The sequence below is a fragment of the Notamacropus eugenii genome, chromosome 4, assembly GCF_028372415.1.
Source record: "Notamacropus eugenii isolate mMacEug1 chromosome 4, mMacEug1.pri_v2, whole genome shotgun sequence".
NCBI classification, from domain to species: Eukaryota; Metazoa; Chordata; class Mammalia; order Diprotodontia; family Macropodidae; genus Notamacropus; species Notamacropus eugenii.
In genome coordinates this window covers 14,460,931-14,485,975 of record NC_092875.1, presented here as the reverse complement: position 1 = coordinate 14,485,975, position 25,045 = coordinate 14,460,931, and the positions used below count along the sequence as shown (strand labels likewise).

General features: G+C 42.5%; 1 protein-coding gene across 9 annotated transcripts in view; it reads left to right on the top strand.

Moving 5' to 3' along the window:
- OSBP2 (oxysterol binding protein 2) overlaps positions 1-25,045 on the top strand; it is a 293,276-nt gene that overhangs the window by 138,344 nt on the left and 129,887 nt on the right. The window contains exon 2 of one of the 9 annotated variants that reach the window (XM_072599931.1): positions 22,739-22,784. The exons of 7 other annotated variants lie outside the window; for them this stretch is intronic. The gene's annotated coding sequence lies outside the window, so the exon portion shown is untranslated. Of the gene's footprint in view, positions 1-22,738; positions 23,164-25,045 lie in introns of all 9 variants that reach the window. One more of the 9 variants, XM_072599932.1, reaches the window with a different exon arrangement.

Sequence of the window (25,045 nt, the reverse complement as noted above, 5' to 3'; positions counted from 1 at the left end):
ATACCCCCCAAAGCTGCCCCCTCCTATCTTGGAGCATCCGGCCAGGGGTGAAATGTGTTTAAACTTCATGGGTCACCTCTGCCTCCGAACCCACCAGAGTACGGTCCCCATCTCCATCACCTGGCAAGGTCAGACTCACACATAGGATCTCTGAATGCTGTTGTTTGACAGTGGGCTGAATGGGTTGGGGCAAATGGAGAAAAGAAGGAAAGAGAGGGGTCCTTTATCCATAGGGGCAGTAAAGGTGTTAAAATGAGGTATTCCAGGGTCCATCTCGCTAAATGTGAATGAAGCTTCTTTCTAAAAGTCCTAAGAGAGCTGTAATCTCCATGTCATCTTGTTTGGGAAATGCAATTGGAGTTCAGTAGAAACGATTCTGGCAGGGACTGTCTTTTGTTTCTTGGATGATTCCTAGATGCTGAATAACGGAAATGAAATTTAAAAGATTTGTAAGATGATGTGCTGGTTCTGAGGTTAATGGGAATTGCTTAGTGTTGCAGTGCTGGGAGAAATAAAGGCTAGGATTTTATTAAAATAACTCACGTAAAGCAAACTGCTTAGGAGGTCTGTCCTGTTTATCATGCTCCAATTTGCAGAAGAATGTACGAGGTGGGGGGGAGGGGGAAAGAAAAGGAGACGTGGTCCCTTCCTAATCTTTCAGATGAAGGTGGGAAACCAACTCGTCTGCCAGATTAAGCTTTTTGGACAGCTTTTTAACCACTTAGCCACTTTTTGGTGGTATTATAAGCATTTTTGTACTATTTTTAACAATCCAGTGAGCTTGGAAAAGGATGGTCTGGTATGGTAATCTTCTGTTTGCGTAAGTTTAACATACCTAAAACTCTCATGCTGACTTGTTCAAATGTTTCATTTTATAAAGAAAAGATCAGGAAGTTAAAAGGTTAAATTTTGATCTTAGGGTTATTAAGCTTTGCAGTGAAGATGTGTAATACTGTAATGTGAGTGGTCTTTTGTGTTTCCTACTTTGTTCAATTCTAAGATCATTGATGATGAAAACATTTTGCATAATTGAATGATGTTTCTTGGGTTATTGTCTTGGTTTTTAAAGCATGTGCCAAGCCCGGGTTGCATTTAGGAACACTGAAATTTTGCTTTAGGGATTTTAGAACGTGGAACATAGGTCCCTTCCAATTCTAATATTCTTATAACGCAGAATGGAGAACATCTGGTTGACAAAGCATAGACTTATAGAATGTTAGCCCTGAAAGAGGCCCTTAGGACATACAATGTCAAAGTTTAAATTATAATATATTAATAAAATATCCATATTATAAAAGATCTTAAAATGTTAGGCCATAGAATGTTATATCTGGCAGGGAACCTGGGGAGCTTCAATATGATGGAAGCTGTCACTATTTTTATTCACAGCTTAAGTTACTTAAAACCTCCTCAATAATTTAGTTGAGCTCAAATTCACTTCTGTAGCTGAAGAAAAAGATACCATTTGTATCTTAACTCTGTAAAATAGTAACCCTGTAATATAGTAGTAGATATTAGATCTGTTTTGTGGTATCTTTTGTTAATGCTAGTTTATTTTTTTTAACATTTATTGATATCATCTTCATTTTCAAATATATCAAATACATCCCTCCCTTCACCACTTATTGAGCCATCCTTTGAAACAGAGAAAAAAGAAAATAAACAGTTCAACAAAACTAACCAAGATGTCAACCAAATCTGCATGGATTATCACGTCTCTTCTCTGGGGCCCAGCTTGGACATTATAGTTACCCATCATTTAGGTTTGTGACTTCACTGCCGGCGTGATTTTCATTTCCACTTTTACGATGTCTGCAGATTGGTGTTTTGGTTCTGCATAGTTCTTTTTGCATCAGTGTGCATAAGTCTTCTCATGTTTCCTTGAATTCTTCATATTCATTGTTTTGTATAGCACAGTAAAATCATATTACATCCATATGCCACTGTTTATTGTATCATCAGTATAGTGTTAGTATTCCTCTTTAATGCTAGTTTATTTTAAACACATGCATATATACACATACACATATACATGTATACATGTACACAGATACATAGATAGTGTGTCTATGTACAAGTTTTAAAAAACCCTGTTAGATCTTTGCTACATGGAATACCTCCACATGACTTGACTAACCGTAGAATTGTAGGTGGGTATATATGGGCAAGTCAGTTCCCCACTCTGGGCCTTCCCTTTCTCTTCTATAAAATGATATGCTTAGCCTGGAGAACCTCCTCAGATCCTTTGTTACAATAACATTTGATGGGGCTTTGTGTCTTTAACGACTGAAATTGAACACAATCCTCCATGTGGTAAATGCTCAAGAAATGCTTGTAGAAAGTGAGACCATGGGAGAGCTTTCAAGTAAGTGAAGGTGAGAGACACCCAAACCAGTGCACTTGGTGGGAGATTCCAGTTGGAAATAGATTTTTTAAGGCAGATGTGACGAGATTACAGTGTAAATTAGAGAAGCCACACAACAATGTAGAGAGAACAAGCTCTGGACCCACGTGTGGGTTCAGGTATAACCCCCAATTTTCTGGGTACCCAGAGCTAGGTTACTGTACATCCCAGTCTCTTTATCTGTCACGTAGGGATAATCCAGTCTGCATTGCCTGCTTCACAAGGTTTTGTTGGCACAAGGTGTTTGGTAAGGAGAATGAATAAGGTTGGGATAGGGGCTGAGCCTGTGATTAGCACAGGGCGCTCTGAGGTGCTGATGCAAACATATGCCTTCTTTGCCATCACTGGCCTAGAGTGTGGAGAGGTGGATTGACTTGCTCAGGGTCAAACAGCTAGTATGAATCGGAGGTAGGACTCAAACCCAGGTCTTCCTGGTTTTGAGGCTGGTTATTCATCATACCAGGTTCCATCTCTGGAATTAGAAATGAGTCATTGTAAACCACTGTATAGATTGAGCCTAACTTAGTAGTTTTTAAATTCAATTTTATTATTTCTCAATGAAAAAAATTCATTTTTCCTTCCTTCTTTATTCTCCCCCTCCCCCATTAAATAGACTTGTTTTATATTTACACACACACACACACACACACACACACACACACAAAATCAGCAAAACTAATTTCTGTACTGGCCAAAAAAAATGTCTTGATGTGCACACTAAATCCATCACTTCGTTGTGAGGAAGTCTTCTGGAAGTGTGTGGTTGTTCAATGATTTTATCAAGTTCTTAAGCCTTTCAGAGTTGTTTCTCTTTTCAGTGTTGTTATTGTATCAATTGTTCTCCTGATTCTGCTGTCTTCACTCTGCATCCTTTCATACAAGTCTTCCTGGTTTTTTTCTGAAAAATCCTCTTCCTCATTTCTTACAACCTAGTGGTATTCCATCAAATTCATATACCTCATCTTGTTCAGTTATTCCTGAAGTAATGAGCATGCTTAGATTCCAATTCTTTGTCACTACAAAAAGAGCAGCTCTAAATATTTTTGTGCATATGGGACCCTTTTTTCCTTTATTTAATCTCCTTTGGATATAGGCCTAGTAGTGGTATTGGTCGAAGTACATACACAGTTTAGTGACCATTTGGGTGTAGTTCTAAATTGTTTTTCAGAGAAGTTGAATCAGTTCAGGCATCAGTTTCACCAATAGTGCATTAATGTATCTGTTTTCCTGCATTTGTCACTTCTTTTCTGTCTATTTTGTAAATCAGAAAGGCTTAAGAGTTTTGATTTGATTTTAATTTAAATTGCATTTCACTACTATTTAGTAACTTGGAGCATTTTCCTATAGCTTTTGACAAGCTTGGATTTCTTCCTCTGAAAGATTGCCTATTCATGTCCTTTAACCATTTATCAGTTGGGTAATGGCTCTCATAGATTGTTGTAATGAGACCCTTTTCAGAGAAAATTTGCAACAGATTTTTCCCCCAGTACTCTACTTCCCATATTAATTTTAGCTGCACTTCTTTTGTTTGTCCACAAACTTTCAAAGTATATATAATTTAATTAATAATAATCTCTTCTTGCTTCCCTGCCCTTCTTTTCTCTTCCTCATCCAAAGCCTAGGTGCAGGTTCTTACTTTTTATTTCCTTTTAAATCCCTCTTCAAGATCTGCCTTCTGTGGTTAGAGTTTATTTTGCTTATGATTAAAGTCCCTGCTGAGCCTATCCTTTCTCTTGTTCCCCTTCTCTGTCTCCCCTTATTTTCCTCCCCAGCTGGGTGTATACATGTATTCTTTTTTCTTTTGACCATTCCAGATGAAAGTGAGGTTCAGGTGTCTCCTACTCCTCCTGCTCCTTCCTTCATGTTTGGGTAGTCTTCTGCTTGCATACCCCAAATTGTGAAACAATTTTTCCTATCTTTTTTTCAAACTCTTTCCCCTTCCAATGCCTTTCTTTTTAAAATCCCATAAGAATATAACAAAAACGTGTGTTTGGGGCATAGTGGGTTTGATAGCTGGAGTTGGGGTCAGAGAGAATCAGCCATGACTGAAGTGATCGAAGACAACAGACAACATCTATCATCTCCTTCTGTTAGAATTTAAAACTTTTATCCTTGCTTAGGCCTTTATGATTAGTGGAGTTTTTTGGTTTTTTTACTTTTGTGTTTATTCTTAACTATTGTGTTTATATTTCAAAGGCTCATATATCTTCCCCTCCTTAAAGCACCCTCCTCCCTTGATATGACAATCCCCACTAGTTGTCATTCTATGTATGATTCTCCTCTTTCCTGACTAAACTCCTTGAGACAGCTCTCTGCTGTGGTATCTTCAGTTCATCTCCTTTCACTCTCTTCTAAACCCCACTTTAGTCGGGCTTTTAATTTTCTTATCCAGAAACTGTTCTCTCCAAACCTACTAATGATCTCCAAATTGCTAAATATAATGGATTTAATTTTTTGACTTTTTGCAACCTTTGACACTGTTGATCAGGCTCTGGTCCTGAATATTCTTTCCTGTCTAGGTTTTCATGACACTGATCTTTTTTTATTCTCCTCTCTCTTTGACTGGCTTCTTCTCAGTCTCCTTTACTAGATCTTCCCCCAGATCACATCCTCAAGCCATAAGTATCCCTCAGGGGGTCAGTCCTGTGGCCTCTTCTTGAAGTAGAGAGCTGCTTCATTTGGTGATCTCATCAGTGCCCATAGATTCATCTTTATACAGATAATTCTCAAATCTGTTTATTCAACCCAGACCCCTCTCCTGCATCATCATCTGCTTGCAGGGCACCTTAAACTAGATATCCTGTAGACATCTTTTAAAAAAAAATAAATTTAATTGATGTACAGTTTTTACAGCAACAAAATTTCTTCCAGTTTTCTCTCCCCCTCTCCCTATCAGAGAGCCATGCCATATAACAAATACTTTTTTTTGGTAAGAAAAAAAGAAGAGGAAAAAATTAGCAAAACTAATCAAAACACTGAAAAAGTCTAAAAATATATACAGTGTTCCATGCCTATGGACCTCTTATCTCTGAAAATGAGGATGAAGGCTGGCAACTGAAAGAATGAATGAACAGGCATTTATTAAATGTTTACTATGTTAAGCACTGCATTAAGCCCGAAGATCCATGATGATAACCATGATAAAATGTTAGCATTTTCATAGCAGATTAAGGTTTGCCAAGTACCTTATAAATGTTACCTCATTTAGTCTTCTCAACAACCCTGGGAAGTAGGAGCTATTATTATCCCTATTTTACAGATGAAGTTAAGTGACTCATTTAGTCACACAGCTAGTAGATGTCAGATTTGAACTCAAGTCTTTTCGATAGAGAATCCAGCATTATGTCCAGTAGAAAAAAGCAAATAGTCCCTGTTCTCCAGGAGCTCACACTCTAGTTGGAAGAGATAAAGCAATAAGGAAAGTGAAGCTGCAGGCTAGATGGAAAAACCCAGCAACTCTAATAGTGGAGTGACAGAGCAGATGGCTCAGTGGGTTCTTGGGTTATCTCAGTAGGTCAGATGACAGTGCCATCAGTGTATAGAAAGGGCTGATTCCCAGGCACTAGTGTCAGGGCAGCTGGTGATGATTGGTAACCCTCCATTGCAGGGAAAGCAAGCTCTCCAAGCTTATGTCAGCAGCCTGGATGGATGCTGGGTGTCCCTGAACCAAGAGATGGGAGCTTCCTGCAGCAGTGAAGGGAGTACAACACCAGTGACAGCTGGTCTGTGCCTGGTTCTAGATGGTTTGGGCATAGGGCAGGGCACAAGAAGGTAAGACCAGGGGAAAGTCAAGTCAGCAAGCACTGATTAACACTATGAGCCAGGTGCTGGGGATGTCATTTCTTGTTGTGGTGGTTGTTTAGTGTTTCAATCATGTCCAACTCTTCATGACCCCATTTGAAGTTTTCTTGGCAAAGATATTGGAGTTATTTTCCATTTCGTTCTCCATCTCATTTTACAGATGAGGAAAGGCAAAACAGGGTGAAGTGACTTGCCCAGGGTCACTCAGGCTGAATTTGAACTCAGGAAAATGAGTCTTCCTGATTCCAAGCCCAGCTCTCTGTGGCTCCTCCAGCTGCCCCTAGTCGATACAGAGGAGCACCAGACCAGAACAAAAACAAACAGGGAAGAGCTCCTACCACACAACAGGTCTCCAGCCTTCAGGAATGGGCCCCCAGGCCAGAAGAAGGGGCTGGGAAGCAAGAGGGTGGAAGCAGCTTTGCTACAATATGGGGTTCCTTGTCAAAGGTTTGGCTCACATGACCCCTTTGAGACCATGCTGCCCTTTCAGTTCTTAATTTCTTTCCTGTATAGTCCTTAACATTCATTTTAACGTCAGAATTTTGTCGAGATTTGAGGTCTTACTGGACGATAGTTCTAAAATTCTAATCTTCCATTTTTCAGTCAGAATCCTCGCCCTTCTCTAGCCCCTTCTGCATTTGTCCTGTTCTCCATGGTTTTCCAAAGACCACTGACAGTAGCCCACAAAACCACATCCACTAGTGCTTTAAGTCCATTCCACAAACACATGAAGTGTCTCCTCTGTGCTAGGCATTGAAGGAGTTCATCTGGCCCTGGTGACATGGTGAGGGGCAGCTCCCGAATCTACTTGCTTCCTTCACATTTTCTGATCTAAGTTTCTCATTTCTGTGGCCTAAGTAATAGTTAACTCTGGTCCATGATACTTTAGAGTGGCAACAGTTCTTCTTGCTTGTTGTTTCTTCAGTGCTCCAGCCACCCCAGAGAAGATGCCTGATGTTCTCAGCAGTGTGTAAGTCATGAAGGGTCTTCGGCCCTCCAGAATATTTCCGGGAGAGTATTTTGTATCATGAAGTTGCATTTTGCAGGGGAAGCTCCCACCTTCCCTGCTCTTCTCTAATACAGCTCCTTTCTCACCTGTCCTTTCCTCCTCTCTTCTCCTCTCCCTCACCTCCGTCACTTGGTTCGCTCCTCACACCACTTAACCTCTAGAGGAATGGGAGGTGAAGTCAGAGAACAGGAAAGAATGGGAATGGTCCTAGTCCTGTCCAGTACAGAAGTCCCCACCAACATCACTCCTGCCAAGCAGCCTCAAGCTTCTGTTTAAGCATCTCTGAGGACAAGAACCTTATAGTCTGTCAGACTGTCCACCTTGTCAAGTGGCTCTCACTGTTCATTCTTTTCTTGAGCAGAAATCCGGCCGCTTATCCCTTTACATTCTCCCCTCTGGAGAACATCATACAAGTAGAAGAACAACAAGTCACACTCCCACAGTGTTTAATAGTTTTAAAAGCACCCGTTTCCCCAGAGTTGATGATTCTCAGGGCATTAGGAATGAGATTTCTTTTTCATCCTTGAATCCTCAGTGCCCAGCACAAAACTTAGGTCTGTCCAATTGAACTGGATTTAAGTAGGTAGTGCATGTTTCATTATTCCCATTTCACAAATTAGGCAACTGAGATTTAGATGGTATGAGCTGACTTTGTAAGGTCACACACCTGTTAAATGAGGAATCAGAACTTTGGCCTAGGTTTTTATCATGTAAGACATGGGCATTGCCCCTCATTCCTTGGTGCTGCATAGGCCAAGCTCTCTAGCCGTCCTCTTGTGCCAGCCTTCTTGATATTTGAGAACAACATGACTCTGGCTTATTGGCATTATGGAAAGGCGTACATTATTGTACATTAACAAAAAAGTGCTTTATTTTTTTACATAGGTGCCCCTTTCCTATAACCTGCACCCGCACGAGGACCCTTTCTTGTCAAAAAAGTATAGTCAAAGACAACAGCCTGTGATATTGCTCACAGCAGCACTGACCACCTCCCTGTGCACCCATGGTCCTCTCCTCTCCTTCTTAAGGAGGACATACTGTCTTATTCTCAGTCCTTGGGCTCATTGATCATTGCCCTATTCTCTGTTTTGATTCTTCTTAGTGTTTTTGTCCTTTATGATCCCTTAGTCAATCAGTAAATGTTTATTACTTGCCCTGGGCTCCTTCCATTCATGGATGGTGATTCTGCAGAGCAGATGGAGAAGGAATCGTTCAACAGGCAGCAGGAAAAGCATTCCAGAGCAGGGTCGAGAGGACTCAGGGCAGTCAGGGTGGACAGCAGGGCTCAGTGCTGCCCAGAGTTCAGGAAGGCCAAGCACATGGTATCATTCATGCAGGTCTTCCCAAGTTTGTCCAGTTTCCTCACCTATTGGATTGTTTTTATGACATAGTAATATTTCATTTGTTCCTTGTCATTTTCCTAGTAGATGGACACCCACTTTATTTCTAGGTTTTTTCTTTGCAAGAGTGTCTCTATGGATATTATGGAAAATGTGGGATCTTTCTCTCCATCCTTGATCTCCTTAAGGTTTATGCATAGAATCCCTCAAGATAATATCCAGAAGTTTCAAGTTTTTAAGCATCTTAGAAAAAGATGTGGCTTTTATTCATTCCCTTAAATCCTTTAGGATGACATGCATCTGTTCTAGATACTTTGAAAACACTCAGACTAAATTATTTAATTAATTTGTGTGCTCATACCTCTTGGCACTTTTTAATTGAACTACATCAGTTCCATCAGGTTCTTTGCTGAGGTCTCTGCCATGAATGGAGGAATAAATGAATGAACAAAAAAACATTTATTAAGCAGCTACCACACGCAAAGCACTTTGCTAAGTGGTAGGGCTATAAATAAGATGGTCCATGCTCCCAAGAAGCTCTTTTAACAGGGAAGGGGAGGGAGAGGGAAGAGAATCCCTATGGGAAGCTTCAGTTACAAGGCATAGAGAAAGATCCCCTGGTCCTTAGGGTGCAGCAGCAACAAAGCAGATGGGCTCGCCTCTTGTATAGCATCATTTCCACTGATAAGATCATATTCATTTCTGCTTTGAATCATTTGACAAAGCCAAGGACTTGTCAAAAAAACAAAAAAAAACAACCTTTTGTCTTGGGTCTTCAGTAGCTATGGCTGCAGCACCTGATGGAGCAGGCCCAGGCTCCATCCATGGCTATTTGAAAGGCTCTGGAGTTCAGTGTCTTGAGCTTTCTGCATAAGAGTCTAAGGGGGCGTGCTGGTGGTCAAGGTAGTGGTGATTTGACCTGTGCAGTACTTGCTGCCTCCTGCATCTTCCTCACAGTGCCGGGCTACTTCACCTACGCTGGCTTGCCTGTCTTTGGTGTGGCAGTCAGCTGGAAGTTGGTAGGGATGGCTTGTTTCTTCTCCATAGGGATTGCTTCCCTTAATGATGGCTGTGGGGACTGGAAGCAGAACTAGAAGGTGCTGGTAGCAATTGGTAAACCGTTGTTGCTGCTGGTGGTGAAGAAGGTGAGCCTTCTTCCCTTTACGATGCCTTCAGGGCCTGGGCAGGAAGCAGGTCTAGTTGTTTGAGGGTCACTGCTACCCTAAATGCTCTTGAGGAGAGAGAGTGGTTGAGATGGTACTTGGTGGTGGTTTGAGCTGCCTGGAACCTTCCCTCTCCTGCCTCTTCCCTCAAGGGGTCCTGGTGCTTCAATTGACTTGTCTGCCTTGAGAGTGGCAGTTGGTTGGCAGTTGGTAGGGATACCTGGCCACTTCAGCACAGGAGTTGCTTTCCCGGATGATGGCTATGAGGGCTAGGCAGGAAGCAGGGTCTGGTGGTATGGGAGGTACCGCTATTCCCAATGATCTTGGGGTTCAGAGGCTGGAGTCTGAAGGGGAATGGGAATAAAGATGGTGATGGAAAGGTTAATCTGCTTGGCACATGCTGCCCCCTACATCTTTTTCAGGGTACCTGGCTGCTTCTTCTGGACTGACTTGTCTGCTTTGGGGTAACAGCTGATAGCTGGTGAGGACAGCTGGCCCCTTCTCCGAAGAGTTTGTTTCCTTGGGTGATGGTTTTGGGAGTTAGCCTGAAAATAGGGCTGATGGTCTGGGGGGCACTCCCACTTCTAGCACTTTCTCACCTACGTGTCTGCTGGTGGCAGTGGCCAGCAACTATTGTTGCTGAAGGAGATGGGCCGCTTCCCCACCGTAACCTCTCCTGGGCTGAGAGCAGGGCACTCGAAGTGTTCTAAATCTAAAACCTCGGTTTGATTCCATTCAACATTTCCTGACTATCCACTTTGGGCAAATTGTGTACCAGGTAGGTCAGAAGGCAGATAGAAAATATGCATGAAGACAGGCTCTAATCAGCAAGTAGAGAACAGACAGACAGACAGACAGACAGACACACACACACACACACACACACACACACCCCATATATTTTTGTGTGTGTGTGTATAGTTTAGTTGGAGGAAGGAAGGGCACTGTTATTGTAAGCAAAAAGAACAGTGGGTGCAGTCAGGAGCCTTGCGTGCTGCCTTTGCCATGACTTGGCTCTGGGCTCCTGGGCAGTTCACTCTCCCTCTGCTCTCTGGGCATCAGAGCAGGAGGGAGCAAAGACTGAGAGCACACCTGCCCGTGACTGGGAGTAGTGAGGACTGCAGCAAACCCCAGAACTGAGTTGGGCTCTGAACCATCCATACTCAGTGGTGAAATAAAACTGTCTCATATGTTTAGAGCATTCAATTCAGCAAACATTTTTTCTATTTTAACAAAATTTTATTTATGCCTTTTGTTTTTAAATCACTCCTTTTTTAGTGTATCCTTCCCACTACCATCCAGAAAACCTTCTTGGTTAGAAGGCTTAAAAAGGAATAACATGCAGTTGGCCATAATTAAGCAGCGCATCAGCAGTGTACGCCATATATACTGCATGCGTAGTTCCTCACCTCTTCAGTGGGCCATCTCTGGTCATTAGAATTCCCCAGCACTGTTCCTTTCTGTTTCTGTTGTAGAGTCATTACCTAGATTGTTTTTCTAGGCTGTTTATTTCTTATCAATTCATGTTAGTCTTCCCACGTTTCAGTTCTTAATTTGTAATTTCTTATAGCATAATATTCCATCATATTCATGTTGTTTCCATTTGTTTAATTATCTCCCAATTGTAGCCCATCTGTAAACACTTAGTAAGACCTACCTGTGTGCCAGGCAATGTGTTAAACAGTGGTCACACAAGGAAAGGCAAAAGCCAGCCCTGCCCTCAAGGAGTTCCCCATTTGATGGGGGAGTCAGCACAGAAAAAGAAGCTGAAGACAGGCAGGGAGGGCATTTGAGAAGTCCTCCCCCAGATCATAGGGTCATAGGTCAGCGCTGGAGTCCGCCTCGTCCATCCTCCTTGCTCTATAAAGGAGAGAACTGAAATTCGAGGTATCACGGGTACTAAGTGACAGAAGCACCATTTGACCACGGCTCCTGTACTTCTCTGCCTCATCCAGCATCTATTTTGTGTCCAGTTCTTTGCTACCACGAAAGTACTGTTACAGTTATTTTTGTATATATGAAAACTTTATTTTTGTCTTTGGCTTCCAGGGGATCTTTGAGTCAAAAAGTATAAGGACCTCTTTCCACAACCCTCCCAGCATTAACCATTTCAGTTCTTTAGTTACCTTTACCAGTTTGCTAAGTCTTCTAGTTGTTTTCATTTGAATTTCACCTTTCGTTCATGATTTGCAGCAAGCTTTCATGTCATATTATTAACCATTTGTAATTCTTGTATTGAGAACTGTTTGTTCATATCCTTTAACCACTTATTAATCTTGGAATGGCTCTTGGCTTTATATATTTGTGTTAATTTCTTCTGTATTTTAGGTATTGGAGCCTTAGCAGAGATTTTTGATGTGGTTTTTTTCTCAGTTGACAGTTTCACTTCTCATCTGAGCTGTACTGAATTTGTGCATGAACTTTGCTATTATGTATTCCATCCCTTGTGATCTCCTTTCTACCTTGTCTGGTTAAGAATTCCCCCCCAGAAATAGTTGTGGAAGATGCTTCTTTCTCTTCACCGCCCCTTTTTATGGTGTGATCTTTTCTATTGAAATAAAGCATCCGTTTGGAATTTATTATGATACGTGATATAAGATACTGATCTAATATTTTTTCCAAACTGTTTTCCAGTTTTCCTAGCAGTTTTTGTTGCATAGAAAGCTCTTCTCCAAGTGGTATTCCTTGGTTTATTAAACCCTAAGTTATTGAGTTTCTGATTCTTGCTTAGAAAATGAGACCCAGAGAAAACACTTGGCCAAAATCACACAGGTGTCAAGATTAGTATTTGAACTCAGATCCACCCACTGAGAGTTGAGTTTATTAGGTCAGGAGTGCTTCACGTAGAAGGGGCCAGGCCATGTTGTAATAGTTCACTCATGTTGAACACCTTATTGTTTTAAGAGCTTTTGTCACACGTTGTTATCTTCATGATACAAATGAGGAAACTGAGCCTCAAAATATATGTACCATGCTTAGAGCATGTCAAAGGAGGAAAACCTCTCAAGAAAGCAGGCCAACTCCTCCATACCCTACACTCTTTTTTCCACCTCAGTGCTTTTGTAAAAGTGTTCCCCCATTTTGGAAGGCCCTCTTATCTGCCTCTACCTTACTCCAGCAGGTATCTCAGTTGGTATGTCCTTGGTAAGGCCTGCCCTGATCTTCCTTATTAACTCTCTCTTCTTGAGATTTATTTGCATGTACTTTCTCATGAAAATAGTGTATCCTCTAGGGCTAGCACAATGCTTGGCATATAGTAGAAATATGTGTTGCATTAAGATGAATTTTGCATGCTTCCCAAAATTTGCAAAAGTTTTTATTAAAAAATCCATTTGGGGTGACCATATGAATACATCCTTTATGATAAATACATGTATTTTTGGCAGCTTCTGTTGTCCAGAAACTTTTCAGTCTGGGCTCTACAGAAAGATCACTATTGATATGAAGAGCTTTGGCCTGGCCCTGCAAAAATCTAAGTTATAGGCACAGCTCTGCCACTAGCGTGCTGGTGACTTGGGTGAAAGTCTCTGGCCTCCTCAGGACCCTCTCTTCAAAATGATAGAGCTAGACCTTTTCAGAATTTCTCTGGAAATTCTCTGACCTTTGGATCTTGGGGAATGACTTTCCCCGAGGAGGCCCCCTTCCCTGTTGAACAGCTTTGCCAGCTGCTGGAGCTCTGCTCTTTGCCTTTTACCTTGTAACCCTGGCAGCATCTTCAGGGACATCACGCAGGTGTCTGCCCCCAGGTGTGCCAGCTGTGATTTGAGCGTCATCATTCTTTTCATTTCTTGAGCAGGAAGCTCCTAATCCTCAGCCTACCTCAACTCTGGGAATAGAAAAGAGCCATTCACATCTTGGCTTTTATATCAGTCGAAGCCAAAAGTGGTGTGTGTGTGTGGGTGTGTGTGCGCGTGTGCATGCATGCATGCGTGTGTGGGTGTGTGTTAATTGTGTCAATCACCTGGACTTGTTCCTTCAAACGCATTGTTTATTTGAACAGCAGCTGTGGGTTCCCCTCTCTCTCTCCCTCACTTCCTTCTCTCTCATCTTCCCTCCCTCCCACATGTTCTCAGCATGGCTTTTTTCATTTCTGAGTCTTAAAAAGTATGCCCAGTACTCCTCATCCATTGCCTGAGGTCTACATTGCTTTGCTGTTATCTACTGTCAAATATCTGCATGTGTATATTACTATACTATACATGTATATATAAGATAATGTATGTGTATGCACTTTTCTCTCCCCTAGAGAAATGCAGTCCTTTGGAACCCTCCCTAGAACAGCCCTGGCCATTTCCTCCTCCTACATGGTGAGGAAATCCCTCTGTATGGCACTGATGGAGTTAAGGCTTGACTTAGGCATTGAAGTGCGCACGGGTGCATGCTGGTAATCAGGCTGCTGGATGGATGCTGTGCCTGTCTCTGCATGTGGCAGGGATTAGGAACGTGCAATATGGAACTGTCCGTGTGCTGATGCAGCATCCCAGAGCCGACAGCTGACTAGGATCTGAGGCTGGGAGCGATGTAGAGCGAAGCCCCATTAAGCCCTCCGGCTGTGGGGATGAAGGGTAGGGGCTGCTGGGAGACAGGATCCGTTCGCTCCTTCTGCACCTCAAGCTGCCTGAATAAATTTAAGAAGGGTTAGTGGCCTTGCCCAGTTTTCTTACAGAGAGAGTCTGTGCTCGTCTCTAAGCCCACGCCATCTGGCTGCAGTTTTATCAATGCATGATCACTTGGGCCTCTGACATCAGCAGACAGCAGTGTGGCTAGAGCATGGCTTTCCAGATTGCTGGTGTACCATGGCCGTCCTAGCATGTGCTTTAAAAGACTCTCTGAAATGCGCTGTGTTTTCAGGAGTGGGATGGAGCTAGAAGAGTATTTACATTTAATTTCCCTCAGAAAGAAACCAGAATGGTACGAAAAGATGAGGGGGAAATTTCCCTGTGAACCCACTGTTAGTCTCTGCGTGCTCGCACAGCTTGTTCCCAGAACCCTTAGCTGACGGGACAGCATCTTCTGTGATTCTTGCTGGCTTTTGTACAGTGTCAAGTCAGGTCAGGAACATTACTGGAAATAACTCCCTGGCTTTAAGTGTCAGGTCAGAGCACAGGAGATGTTAATACTGTGTACCATGTGTGTGTCTGTGCATGCGTGTATGTGTGCATGGAGGCTACCGTTTGTGAAAGCCTCCTACATTCTTCATCTTGTTTCAGGTTTTTGTGGATAATAGGGTAAAAGAAAGGAAACAGACCTAGGAATGAAAAGAGTAGGATCTGAGTCCCAGCATTGGTACCAGCTCTCTGAGTGATCTGGGCCAGCTTACATTGTCCATGTCTGTTTCCTTACAGATTAAATGGGGCAGGATAGGGTGGGAGAGATCAGAGGATCCAATTCAGTTGGTGTTGGAAGGACCTTGGAGGCCACTGAGGCAACTCCCTTATCCCATCTGTGAAGAAGCACCACACTGAATGATGGGAGAATGTTGTGGGTCTTGTGGTGGAGGGAGACCCTGGATTCAGTGCCCAGCTCTGTGACCTGGAGCAAGTGGGAGGTCGGGCTCAGTGGGCTTTGAAGTTCCCTCTTTCAGCTCTTCCATTTGTAATCCTCTGAGGTTAAATGACCAGCCCAAGATCACATAGGGAGAAAGCACCAGACTGCAGAGCTCCTTCTTTTCCCACTAATGACTGCTAACATGCACTGTGAGCAGAGAGCTAGACTGGAAATTAGGAAAACTTCAGTTCAAATTCCACTTCAGATACTTTGCTCAGTTCTGGTCAAATCACCTGACATCTCTAGGCCTCAGTTTCCTCATCTAGAACATAGGGATCATAATAGCACCTATCTCCCAGGGTTGTGGTGGGAATCAAATGACATATAGTGCTTTGCAAACCTTAAAATACCATATGAATGGCAGGAATACCACTCATCGTCATATCTTTAATGTCTCTTGTGGCTCTAGTGTTCCATGGTCTAAGGTTTCTCCTAACTCTTAATATCCCAGGTCACTTTCTACTCTCTGACTTAACTCTTCCAACTTCATTAAATATTGGTTTTTCTCAGGCCAAAATTGTTCCTGTTTTTGTTGATGCGCTGTAATATATTTGGGAGAGAATGCAAAGATTTCATCTGGTAAGTCCACCATCTGCTGAGCCAGCCAGTTTCCCTTCACATGCCCCAGGAGAACTGCAAGACCCTGTTGTTGAATAACAGAGAAGGCTCATTTTGGTAGACCTGAACTCTTAGGGATCATGTCTGTCACCTCTGCCTCAGGAGTCCTCTTACCAGTGTGAGTTTTTCCTCCAGAGGTGAGGATTGCAGCCCATACATGCCTTCTCCTTCTGGGTCCTTCTTGTCTGTGTTTCACCCTAAGTCAGTGTGCTTTTTGCATTTCCTGGGTCCCGGTGCTGTTAGCTTCAGCTCTCTCTGTGTGGATGATTCATTTCCTTTTGAGCTCATGCATTTCCTTAGTGACATCCCTGACACCTTTTTCTGCTTAGAGTCTGTCACTGACAACATAGTGCAGCCTTCTTGTGCTCATTCTTACTTCTCCTTGCCTTTTGTATGATCCGTACTCTTGGTTCTCTGAAGACTCTGACATGTCAAGATTTCAAGATACATCATTAGTGAGCAACGACTGGTGGTAAAAAGAGGAGTTTTGAGATGGTGAGAAGCACTAAGCAGCTTCCCCAGTCCAGCCCACTGTTCAGTCTTCTTCCAGCTTCACTTTAGGTCCAAAGTACCCCTGCTGTGCAGTGCCCACCCAGAGCTGCATCCCAGGGGACATGCTGAGTGTGCTAACTTTTTCAGAGCATGTCACCATGTGGACAGTTGGCATCTTTCACCAAAGACATGTTTTGGGTTGTGAATAATAGCAGATCTCATTGACACAGTCCTGTCATGTGCTGGGTCTAGAGGCCATTGGTTCTTTTTTTGCCTTTCTTTGTATTCCCTGTGCTTGGCACATGGTGAACACTTAGTAAAAATGATGGTTGATGACTGGCATAATATCAAGTGCCAATGGGCACATTTGGAGAACCTCACTATCTGTTGGGAACCCCTTTCCATGGCACATTCTCTATGGTGTATTCCCCAATAGGTTAGCTTTTTGAAGGCAGAAAGTATCTCACTTTTGTATTTTGTACTTAGCACTGGAAAGTGATGAAAGGGTTGGACTTAAAAAAAACCTGGGATCAAAGTTTACCTCAGATACCTCTTAGCTGAGGGTGAATACTTTCTGAACTCCTGTTTCCTCATCTTTGAAGTGGGGAGAATTGGAACACCTACCTCATAGGACTGCTGTAACAATCAAATGAGATAATGTATGTAGAAGCTTCAAACTTCAGAGGACTGTAAAATGTCAGTAATTATTAGTTTTTTCATTCTCATTTTCACATTTGATTGAGTTCAAGTAGAACTCTAGGCAGAGTTCTAGAACAAGTTGCTGTCTTACCCTACTGTTCTTTTATGTTAAATATCCACCAAACTATTGTGTAGGTGTATATAATAATGGATTTTGTTGTTTCTGTTGGCTCACTTCAAGTGTTTTGGAGCTGTAGCTCCCAGGAAGTTGTGGCATGGAAACAAAGATGGTCCTCGAGCACTTCTTACTATGCTGCCATGGCTTTCACTTCTTCTGCCAGGCCTGTAGATTGGAAGACGACTTGATACCGTGTAATTTGGAGGCGATGGGTGTTCATTCTGGTGCTCTGTGTTTAGTTCTATGTCCAGGCAGTTGTTGTTTGTTGCTGTCATTATCTTCTTATTCTCATCTTTTTCAGGTTCTGACTTGGCCTGAGACAGGTTTGCAATTTTTTCTCTTATACTTCATGTCTTCCTGACTGTGATTACAATTTGTAGTTGAATGAAAGTATCAGGATATTCACTCATCCTCATTACAAGTCTGGTAGCATAAATGTCAGAAAGGCTGTTCCCATGCATGGGATCTTGATCTCCTATGCTTGGTCTCTACATTTGGAAAAATTCCATTCCATGTAGCTGGAAGAGGGAGGGTTGGTCTGGCAACATCTGTTATAAGGGTTGTTCTTAAACTTTTCTGAATCAGTATTTTGTCTGGGCATTTAGTGTGACCCCTGTTCTGGCACAATCTCTTAAGTGAGGTCAGCAGGGTTATTTTGAGATTTCTATTTGTGGCATGAAAATTTGTGGTCTGTCAGTCAGACTTGTGCTGTATAATTCTAGTCACCAGGTAATATATTGCTAAGTATTCAGCATTTGCTAAATTTTTATAATCACCAATGACATGTGGCACTGTTCCTGCCATTTCCTTGCATAATCTCCATTGGTTACTCATTCCAGCTTCCTTAAGGATAACCCTTCTGTCATCATCATTTCCCCTTCCTTTTTTCACTACTTATTTCTCACTATATTTTTGACTGACCCATGTGTCATCCAGGGAGTGAACCTTAACCCTTTGATTTTCACCCTTCGATCTTAGCTCTTTTATAGGCTTCATCTGGAGGTGAACCACTTTGGATCATATTAGAAAAGCCCAGTGGTGTCTGCCTTCCAGCCTTGTGGGCCTTCTTTCATGCAGCCTGTCCTGCCCAGTGCTGAAGCCTTGGACCTTGCCCCTGTAATCACTTCCAGACTCTCCCCTCCCTTTACCTGCTTCATGAAGTGACCTTTTCTCTTTGGAAGTCCATACACCCAGTCCAGATATTGATAGCTACAGTTACTGCTGAAAGGGTCAGAGTCTCCCATTGCATCCTGGGCCATCTCCAGTCATCCTGATGAATATCAGGCCACTGGACCCAGGTGGCTCAAGAGGAGAAGGTGAAGTTAGTGACCTTGCACACCCCTCTCTCACTCAGATCAAAGTCAGCTGCAAGTCATGTCATCATCTGGATGTCATGGTCCTTTTCGAGAATGAAGGACAAATACAACAGGCTATAGTTACTAACCTCTAGACATTCTCCCTTCTTCCCCAAGGAGTTCATCATGTGGCTAACCATCTTCGTCTTCTCACCAATTCAACCCTCATCCCAAGGGACATTTCCTCAAATGACCTCACTTCCCATGTCCTCAGCCTCCTGAGCTCCTCCTCCTGTGATCCACCTCAGCCACACCCACAAGTATTCTACTTCCCTAATTAGAAACTCTGATGTTTCTCCTTCTGACCATGGCTTCCTATACCATCATCCCACTTATACCCACTCTTTTCCCTTCTCAAGACCTTCACTCTTTCCTTCTCTTTCCTTTCAAACATTAGCCAGGTCTTAGCCATCTCAGCTCTATGCCATCTTTGGCTCTTGAGCTCCTTCCCCCTTGTCTCGTCCGAACTCTTTTCTCCTAGATTTCAGTCATAGTCCTCCCACCCTCCATCTCTTTCAGGCACATCCAGGGTTCCTCTGTCCTTAAGGTTCACTAGATCCCACTATCCTCTTAAGTTTATGTCCTATGTTCCTCCTCCCTCTCTCAGTCAAACTCCTTGAAAAATTTGTCTGCAAATTTGAAAAGACTCATGATGGAAATGCTGTCGACATCCAGAGAAAGAACTGTGGAGTCTGAATGCAGATCGAAATGTACTATTTTTCTCTCTTTTTTGTTTTTCTTTCTTTTGTGGTTTTTCCTTTTGTTATGATTCTTCTTTCACAGCATGACTAAGGTGGAAATCTATTTCATATGATTGTACATGTATAGCCTATATCAGATTGCATACCATCTTGGGGGGTGGGGGGAGAAGAGAAGGGGAGAGAGAAAAACATTTGGAATTCAAAATCTTATGAGTGAATGTTGAAAACTATCTTTACATGTAATTGGGAAAAATAAAATACTACTAAGTCGGGGAAGGGATGCTCCTTCCTCTTCTTCACTCACCCTTTAGCCCTTTGCAGTCTGGCTTTAGGTATCATCTCTCCAGTGAAACAGCTGGAAGTTTCAGTTACTCGTAGTCTTGGCCAAGTCTGAGTCTCTTCTCCAGGCTCACCTTTCTCGTCCTCTCTGCTGACCCCCTCTTCTTCAGGATTCTGTGTGCTCTGGGCTCTTAGGACATTGTTCCTTCCCTTTGGACCCCAACTCCCCCTCCCCCATTTTCAGAAGTGACACTGTGGCTTTAGATGATGTTGTCCTGGACCTCGAGTCAGGAGGCCCTGAGTTCACATCTAGCCTCAGATGCTTCCTAGTTGTGCAACCCTGGGCAAGTCACTTTATCTTAGTTTTGTCAACTGTAAAATGAGAATGATAATACCTTCCTCCCAGGGTTGTTGACAGGATCAAATGAGTTGGCATTTGTAAAGTGCTTCACACACAGTACATGCTTATAAATGCCTGTTTCTTTCATTTCTTTGTTTTTCCTTTACTGGATCATCATCCATATGACACACTCCCCCCCCCAAACCAGGCTCTGTCATTCTCCCTCAATAACCTCATCAGCTCCCATGGCTTTAACTGTCATCTCCATGCAAAGGTGACTGAGCATATGTAGGTCTTCAGTCCCCTTGTCTCTCCTGAGCTTCAGTCTGCTATCACCAATTTCCTTCCTATTAGATATTGCAGACTGGCCTTCCCAGAGATAGATACCTTAGACTCAGCATGTCTAAAATGAAGCTCATTGTCTTTTCCTTCTGAACTCCTTTTCTTCTGGGAGAGGTCATCAGGTTCCTCGAGTCTGTCCAGTCAGGTGCCAAACCTCTTGCTTCTCACCCCTTCTCTCTCCTCACATTGCTGCCACTTCCATTCAGGACCTCAGCAGCTGTCCAGTAACCTGTTGTTAGTCTCTTCGGGACTGCAGTCCATTCTGCACACTCCTGTCAGTCATTTCCCTCAGTTGTAGCTCTGTGTCACTTTCCTACTCAACTCCAGTGTCATTCAATTCTAGAATTAAAATGCCTTTGTTTAGCTTTTTAAATCCTGTACTACCTGGCCCCAATCTCCCTTCCTAACCACAACGGACATTCCTTTTTCTCTCCCTCTTTGCAATACAGCCAAACTTGTCTTCTCTGTTTCTCCTTTACAAAACTCCATTTTCCCTCTCGGTACCTTTGTGCTGGCTATCCCACATCGCTGGAATGCATCCAGAGCACACAGAGTCCCTCTCTTCCTTAAAGGTCAGCTCAGATACTGTGTTCTACAGGACACCTTTCCCGACTCCCCCCCAACACTTCCCATACTACTTTGTACTTAGCTACTCTATATATGTATATATGCATATATATACGTATACACACATTTATAATATGAATAATGCATAATTACATAAAATTAGCACATTTGTAATTTATATGTAAAATATACATTTAAGTCATTAAAGCCTAAAATGCACAAAGATGTTTGGGACACCTTGAATAATATGTTTTAAATACGTATGTATTCATTAACTTCATGTTGTATATATTTTTATACGTACATCTTGTCCTCACTCCTTGCATTGAAATGCAAATTTGTTGTAGGGATTGTTTCATTCTTTGTACTTATATCCCCAGAATCTAACATAGTGCCTGGCACACGTAGACATTTAGTTAGATTGATTGCTCAGTAACGTCTGTTTATTCAAAAGTAAATTTGCAAGTTTTTGATTTTTGTATCTTGTCTTCTAAGAAGTTTATGGTTTTTTTTGTTTAGTTATTATACAGGATTTTTAAGGATACCTTTCAAATCTGTTACATTACAGATGTCAAAGTTTGCAGTAAGACTGGTATTGCATAGTTGTTGCTTGTTTTAAATATATTCTTCCAATTGAACTTTGATTTCAGGATGCCAGTAAGTTTCTTAATGTATTCAGCCACAGTTTTGTTTTTTTTTATAGTATTTTTAAGTATTGCTTTCTTCTTTTGGTTCAATTTGACCTTCCAATTCAAGCTCAGAGTTTTAAGTCTCTATTTCAGCTTGATGTATGTTAACAATTTTGCATTTGCCTAGTCCAAATGACATTTTTATTTAATAGGAGTAACATTCCACAAGATGAAACAACTTTTTAATGTGATGTTTGGTGGAGCCATGTATCTTGATATCATTCCTGTAATTAATGCAATATTTTGATTCATCTCTTTAATTGGATGCCATACTTGGTTCTATTTAGAAGACATAGTAATAGACCTAAGGCTAAACAGAACTCAGAGCAGGTTTAAACTGGTTCCCAAAATGATGGCACATTTTTACGTCAGTTATTCTTGACTTTACTCTTGGTGGCACTTCTTAAATAGAGAAGAGTTTTCCATCTTGGCATCAGATACTCTGTCAGTCTCACTGTATTTGTGTGACATGAATAAGTCAGGAGTATGGTATTGAATCGACAGCCGTGGAGTAAAGAAGGAGTAGATGCTAGAGTGCTGGGAGGCAGCTCATTCAAGAGTTATTAAAGTGACTTCTCAGCATGTCCCTCTTGCTCCTCTAATATGTTTTTCTCTAGTAAATATTGATAGATTTTATTTTAGCATTACACTCTATATATGCTTTGTATGACATCCATGAACTCACAGTTGGCCTCTATTTACAGGGACCACTCCATCTTTTTTGGATGGACTTTCATCTCTTGGTACTATATTTGTAATGCTTTCTATTAAGAAAGATAAGATCAGGCTTTTATCCCTTAGGAAGGTAGTAAAATGCTTTTCTAAGTAATTTATGTGCTCCAATGAGGCATTTGCGCCAATAATTATGGATCTTATCTGTCTCCATTACTTTCCAGTTTTCCAGAGAAGCTATACTTTGTAATTCCTTTGCTGGAACTGTTTGTTGTATTTATTTGTTATGTTAAAAGTACATAAACTTTGTGTTTCATATTGGATCCAATTTGTATTTCCAATGTATTTTACTTTCCGTGATGACACGTAGTTCAGTCTTCTCCAGACTCTGGGCCATGGCTCAGTGGGAACAGCCGCAGTGGCCGTGTGATCAGCCAAAAGATGGGAAGATGGTTTCCAGCCTGTCCTGACCATAATAGATAATTATAGTGCTTGTTCCTCCCACAGACATAACCTACCCCCACCCTTTATTGCCTGATATTTCCCCATTCTGCTCTTTCTTGGCCACTATGCCAGCTCCCTGTCTCCCTTCTGTGTTCTAGGTCCTTGAAGGAAATTACAACTCACCTTGGAGCAGATACCCACAGTGTAAGACCTCTTGGGAAATCTCCCCCTACCAATCCATCAATCAATACTTGTTAATATTTGCTGAGACTACCAAGAAAGTCAAAATACAGTCCCTGCCCTCAAGGGCTCACCGTCGAATGAGGGAGATGGGAAGAAAAGGAGCAAGCAGCACAGAAGATAACTAGGAAGTAACCAAACGAGGGAAAGCACAAGCATTGGTAGAGACTGGGAAAGGCTTCCTTCAGAAAATGGAGTTTAAACTGGGACTTGAAGGAAGCCAGGAGCCACAAGACAGAAGTGTGGAAGATCATTGTGACAAGGGGCTGGTCTGGGGGTGAGGCAGGGCAGAAAGGGCTGCTTCACCAAGAGTCAAGATAGGAAAGAGAAGAGAGTGGAGCTAGTGAGTGGGGATGGTTCAGGAAAGAACTGGGAGGTGGGAGGGATCAGAGGTTACTGTTAGAAGAACAGCAGACTTTGATCATGTAAGGAATCTCTGAGTGGTGGGCTTGGAAGTGGAGCATTAGTGGGTGGCCAGATGAAAGGAGGAGGAGGAGGTTATGAGAGATGAAGGTAGGACAGGGACTGTCCACTTCTCTGCCATGCGTGTCCCTATCCTCCAGATCCCTTTGTAGTTAGGGCAGCCACTCTTCAGAGTCCACATAGACTGTTGGGGACAGGTTCTGAAATGAGTTTATACTTACTCTCAGATTTTGTTATAGCAGATATCAGATTTTTTAAAAGTTCTTTTGCCAACTTAGTATGAATTCATGGCATCAAACTCAAAGAAGGGTTTTTCCGAATTACAGTCCAGGTATGTCAAGCTCCTTTCCAGAGTTGTTGGAGGCATCCGCATCAGTCTTGTTGTCATCTGTTTTGTTATTGGGTATAATTTCTGGATTTTGTGACAATTGAAGCTTCTATTTTTCGCTCCCTACTTCAGTAGCTCTTTCATTTCTTTTTGGTCTCATCCTGGCCCAGGAGATGAAGCTTTTTGGGTTGCTCTGCATTCCCTGGCGGGACACTGCTAAATGACTCAGTGATAAGGGTACATAGGATGACATTACACATGTGGGAGGCTGGCTGTCTTCCTGTCTTGCGGCCGTCTGATCCACACTCTTAGTTGGCTGGCTGTAGTGCTCGGCACCGTCTGCACTGAAGGGCTTCCAACATATGGAGTATCAGTATTTCTCGTTTGTTCCTATCTTCAACAACAGGTGTTTATTATCTGTGTACAGAGCACTAGGTTAGACACGGGAGACACAAAGAGCAACGTAAAAGCCTGGACATTACACACACACATACACACACGCATATATGTGTGTGTATATATATGTATGCATATATATGTGTGTGTGTATGTGTATATATGTGTGTGTATATATGTGTGTGTGTGTGTGTGTGTGTATACACACACACACAAATCAATAGAGAGGGACTGAAGGGGAAAGCAGGGGGGAAGGAGGGCACATGGAGGGCGGAGAAACAGCCAATAGGAAGACACAGAGGCAGAAGATGAAGTGTTGTGTCTCAGGAGCAAGAAGACATTTTGGTTGTCCTGAACAGTCCAGTCAGGGTAGGCTTGGGAGAGAGGCTAACATTTGTCCTAAAGGCAATAAGGGTGCATGGGAGTATGAGTAGAGGCATACTGTGGTCAGATCTGGGCAGCTAGGGGAAGAGGGATCCCTGGCAGAGACAAGGAGATCAAGGGAGAGGCTCTGCATGGCAACACTGGGTTGGTGGCCTTGGGTGTAGACAGTGAGGAGACAGATGTGGGAGAAGTAATGGAAGCAGAATTGACAAGATAGGTTGACTTCTTTGGTGTGCCCTCAGCATGCATAGGGAAGTGGGTTGAGGGGTGTTGTGGGAATCAGTTCAGTGTTGAACATGTTGAGGTGCCTGCAGGACTTCCTATTGGAAATATGCTAAATTGTTGGAGATGAGGGCTGAACCTGCTCCCTGGGGAGTCCTCAGGCCTGATAGATAGACTCCAGGGAATTGATGAGGCTCTCTAGTGAGAAAGAAGAGGGCCTAGGGCAGATAATGAAGAGTGCCTCCTGCTCTGCCACCCTATGCCACTGTCTGTATTTCTTCTGAGTCACAGGAGCAACCTCAGTCACATGGATTGGGATACTAACCCAGCTGGTAAGATTGCTAGACCTCGGGTCATCCCAGAACAGTGAAGGGAGGCCAACCTTTTAGGTGAATGAATTCTTCTTGGGATTGTAGTGTCACCAGATTTCCCTTTAAAAACTTTTCTCTTTTCTAAGTTACTTTATATGTTA